Raw genomic sequence first — 5,000 nt, 5'->3', positions numbered from 1 at the left:
CGAGCAGAGGTGCTGAAACTCGGCCTGGATGTGTGTCTGTGCGCAGGGCATGAGTGCCTGGATGCTATGAGAGTGGAGCAGGGATGAATGCTGGACCGAGGAGAGGTGCTGAAACTCGGCCAGGATGTGTGTCTGTGCGCAGGGCATGAGTGCCTGGATGCTATGAGAGTGGAGCAGGGATGAATGCTGGACCGAGCAGAGGTGCTGAAACTCGGCCTGGATGTGTGTCTGTGCGCAGGGCATGAGTGCCTGGATGCTATGAGAGTGGAGCAGGGATGAATGCTGGACCGAGGAGAGGTGCTGAAACTCGGCCAGGATGTGTGTCTGTGCGCAGGGCATGAGTGCCTGGATGCTATGAGAGTGGAGCAGGGATGAATGCTGGACCGAGGAGAGGTGCTGAAACTCGGCCTGGATCTGTGTCTGTGACTGGACGTTATGAGAGGGGAGCAGGGATGAATTCCTGACCGAGGAGAGGTGCTGAAACTCGGCCTGGATGTGTCATTGCACAGGGCATGAGTGCCTGGATGTTCTGAGAGGGGAGCAGGGATGAATGCTGGACCGAGGAGAGGTGCTGAAACTCGGCCTGGATCTGTGTCTGTGACTGGACGTTATGAGAGGGGAGCAGGGATGAATTCCTGACCGAGGAGAGGTGCTGAAACTCGGCCTGGATGTGTCATTGCACAGGGCATGAGTGCCTGGATGTTCTGAGAGGGGAGCAGGGATGAATTCCTGACCGAGGAGAGGTGCTGAAACTAGGCCTGGATGTGTGTCATTGCGCAGGGCATGAGAGACTGGATGCTGTGAGAGGACAAAAGCCGTGAATGCTGTCCGAGCAGAGGTGCTGAAACTCGGCCTGGGTTCTGTTTGTCTGTGCGCAGGGCATGAGTGCCTGGACGTTATGAGAGGGGAGCAGGGATGATTGCCTGACCGAAGAGAGGTGCTGAAACTCGGCCTGGATGTGTGTCTCTGGGCCGGGCATGAGAGACTGGCTGTTGGGAGAGGACGGCAGCCATGAATACTGGACCGAGGAGAGGTGCTGAAACTCGGCCTGGATGTGTGTCTGTGGGCAGGGCATGAGAGACTGGCTGTTGGGAGAGGAAAGCAGCCATGAATGCTGTCCATGCAGAGGTGCTGAAACTCGGCCTGGATTTGTGTCTGTGGGCAGGGCACGAGAGCCTGGATGTTGGGCATGAATCCCAGTTCAGAAAAAGGACCTTTTCTGAAAGAAACACAGGAATCGCCTTCTTTTCCCGAGTTAAGACGAAATACGGATTTTTGTTAAAAAGTGATTTCCTTGGGCCAGAACAAGTTCAGACTCCTTAGTCCTTCATATATACATACATATATATCCATTCTAAGTAAGTTGCTTGCATAAACCTGCACAAACCCGGATAAATGGCCTCTTTTGGGATCAAAACACAGGAATCGCCTTCTTTTCCCGAGTTAAGACGAAATACGGATTTTTGTTAAAAAATGATTTCCTTGGGCCAGAACAAGTTCAGACTCCTTAGTCCTTCATATATACATAGAGATATATCCATTCTAAGTAAGTTCCATGCATAAACCTGCACAAACCCGGATAAATGGCCTCTTTTGGGATCAAAACACAGGAATCGCCTTCTTTTCCCGAGTTAAGACGAAATACGGATTTTTGTTAAAAAGTGATTTCCTTGGGCCAGAACAAGTTCAGACTCCTTAGTCCTTCATATATACATAGAGATATATCCATTCTAAGTAAGTTCCATGCATAAACCTGCACAAACCCGGATAAATGGCCTCTTTTGGGATCAAAACACAGGAATCGCCTTCTTTTCCCGAGTTAAGACGAAATACGGATTTTTGTTAAAAAGTGATTTCCTTGGGCCAGAACAAGTTCAGACTCCTTAGTCCTTCATATATACATAGAGATATATCCATTCTAAGTAAGTTCCATGCATAAACCTGCACAAACCCGGATAAATGGCCTCTTTTGGGATCAAAACACAGGAATCGCCTTCTTTTCCCGAGTTAAGACGAAATACGGATTTTTGTTAAAAAGTGATTTCCTTGGGCCAGAACAAGTTCAGACTCCTTAGTCCTTCATATATACATAGAGATATATCCATTCTAAGTAAGTTCCATGCATAAACCTGCACAAACCCGGATAAATGGCCTCTTTTGGGATCAAAACACAGGAATCGCCTTCTTTTCCCGAGTTAAGACGAAATACGGATTTTTGTTAAAAAATGATTTCCTTGGGCCAGAACAAGTTCAGACTCCTTAGTCCTTCATATATACATACATATATATCCATTCTAAGTAAGTTCCATGCATAAACCTGCACAAACCCGGATAAATGGCCTCTTTTGAGATCAAAACACAGGAATCGCCTTCTTTTCCCGAGTTAAGACCAAATACGGATTTTTGTTAAAAAGTGATTTCCTTGGGCCAGAACAAGTTCAGACTCCTTAGTCCTTCATATATCCATTATAAGTAGGAACCATGCACACACCTCTTTAAATGACCTTTATCCCGGTTCAGAAAAACGCCAAAGTGTCAAAAAGTACCAGGGGCATGAAGCCCGGTTCAGAAAAACGTCAAAGTGTCAAAAAGTACCAGGGGCATGAAGCCCGGTTCAGAAAAACGTCAAAGTGTCAAAAAGTACCAGGGGCATGAAGCCCGGTTCAGAAAAACGTCAAAGTGTCAAAAAGTACCAGGGGCATGAAGCCCGGTTCAGAAAAACGTCAAAGTGTCAAAAAGTACCAGGGGCATGAAGCCCGGTTCAGAAAAACGTCAAAGTGTCAAAAAGTACCAGGGGCATGAAGCCCGGTTCAGAAAAACGTCAAAGTGTCAAAAAGTACCAGGGGCATGAAGCCCGGTTCAGAAAAACGTCAAAGTGTCAAAAAGTACCAGGGGCATGAAGCCCGGTTGAGAAATATTTTCTAAGTGCCAAAAAGTACCAGGGGTGAGAATCCCGGTTCAGAAAATTTTCTAAGTGCCACATAGTACCAGAGGTGAAAAAGTTTATAGTACCAGGGGTGATAAAGTTTGAAAAAATTTCTGTCAGAGAACGGGAAAAGGGGACGATGGGCCGAGTCAGCCCAAGGCCCGCCCCTATTCTCCCACACGACGAGGTTATTAGCAGACGACGAAAACACCATCTGCACGATTTCAGAAACCCAGTTTTCGGAAAAATATCTGAGTACCAGACTGGGACGGTGAATTGATAATCCGAAAGATGACACTTTCCACGGCCTGAAATGATGGAGGAAGGGGGCAAAAGCTCCAGCCTGGCTCCTGGAGGAGGGGTCCAAAGGCAAGAACGTGTGTCCGAGGATGGGTGCAGGAGAGCGGATTCAAGGCGCGGCTGACCGCTGGAAGCTCCAGGCCGGTTCCTGGAAGATGGGAGGCCGACTTTGGCAGAGCATGAGTCCGAGGAAGGTGCTTGAGAGCGGATTCAAGGCGCGGCTGACCGCTAAAGGCTCCAGGCTGGTTCCTGGAAGATGGGAGGCCGGCCTGGAGGAGAATGTGTCCGAGGAAGGTGCTGGAGAGCGGATTCAAGGTGCGGCTGACCGCTGGAAGCTCCAGGCTGGTTCCTGGAAGATGTGAGGCCGACTTTGGCAGAGCATGAGTCCGAGGAAGGTGCTGGAGAGCGGATTCAAGGTGCGGCTGACCGCTGGAAGCTCCAGGCTGGTTCTTTGAAGATGTGAGGCCGGCCTGGAGGAGAATGAGTCCGAGATAGGTGCTGGAGAGCGGATTCAAGGTGCGGCTGACAACTGGAAGCTCCAGGCTGGTTCCTGGAAGATGTGAGGCCGACTTTGGCAGAGCATGAGTCCGAGGAAGGTGCTTGAGAGCGGATTCAAGGTGCGGCTGACCGCTAGAAGCTCCAGGCTGGTTCCTGGAAGATGGGAGGCCGACTTTGGCAGAGCTTGAGTCCGAGGAAGGTGCTGGAGAGCGGATTCAAGGTGCGGCTGACCGCTGGAAGCTCCAGGCTGGTTCTTTGAAGATGTGAGGCCGGCCTGGAGGAGAATGAGTCCGAGATAGGTGCTGGAGAGCGGATTCAAGGTGCGGCTGACCGCTGGAAGCTCCAGGCTGGTTCCTGGAAGATGTGAGGCCGACTTTGGCAGAGCATGAGTCCGAGGAAGGTGCTTGAGAGCGGATTCAAGGTGCGGCTGACCGCTAGAAGCTCCAGGCTGGTTCCTGGAAGATGGGAGGCCGACTTTGGCAGAGCATGAGTCCGAGGAAGGTGCTGGAGAGCGGATTCAAGGTGCGGCTGACCGCTAGAAGCTCCAGGCTGGTTCCTGGAAGATGGGAGGCCGACTTTGGCAGAGCTTGAGTCCGAGGAAGGTGCTGGAGAGCGGATTCAAGGTGCGGCTGACCGCTGGAAGCTCCAGGCTGGTTCTTTGAAGATGTGAGGCCGGCCTGGAGGAGAATGAGTCCGAGATAGGTGCTGGAGAGCGGATTCAAGGTGCGGCTGACCGCTGGAAGCTCCAGGCTGGTTCCTGGAAGATGTGAGGCCGACTTTGGCAGAGCATGAGTCCGAGGAAGGTGCTTGAGAGCGGATTCAAGGTGCGGCTGACCGCTAGAAGCTCCAGGCTGGTTCCTGGAAGATGGGAGGCCGACTTTGGCAGAGCATGAGTCCGAGGAAGGTGCTGGAGAGCGGATTCAAGGTGCGGCTGACCGCTAGAAGCTCCAGGCTGGTTCCTGGAAGATGGGAGGCCGACTTTGGCAGAGCTTGAGTCCGAGGAAGGTGCTGGAGAGCGGATTCAAGGTGCGGCTGACCGCTGGAAGCTCCAGGCTGGTTCTTTGAAGATGTGAGGCCGGCCTGGAGGAGAATGAGTCCGAGATAGGTGCTGGAGAGCGGATTCAAGGTGCGGCTGACCGCTGGAAGCTCCAGGCTGGTTCCTGGAAGATGTGAGGCCGACTTTGGCAGAGCATGAGTCCGAGGAAGGCGCTGGAGAGCGGATTCAAGGTGCGGCTGACCGCTAGAAGCTCCAGGCTGGTTCCTGGAAGATGGGAGG

This window comes from Odontesthes bonariensis, unplaced genomic scaffold (genome assembly GCF_027942865.1).
Source record: "Odontesthes bonariensis isolate fOdoBon6 unplaced genomic scaffold, fOdoBon6.hap1 scaffold_182, whole genome shotgun sequence".
Classification (NCBI taxonomy): domain Eukaryota; kingdom Metazoa; phylum Chordata; class Actinopteri; order Atheriniformes; family Atherinopsidae; genus Odontesthes; species Odontesthes bonariensis.
Note: the sequence above shows the minus strand (reverse complement) of the source record.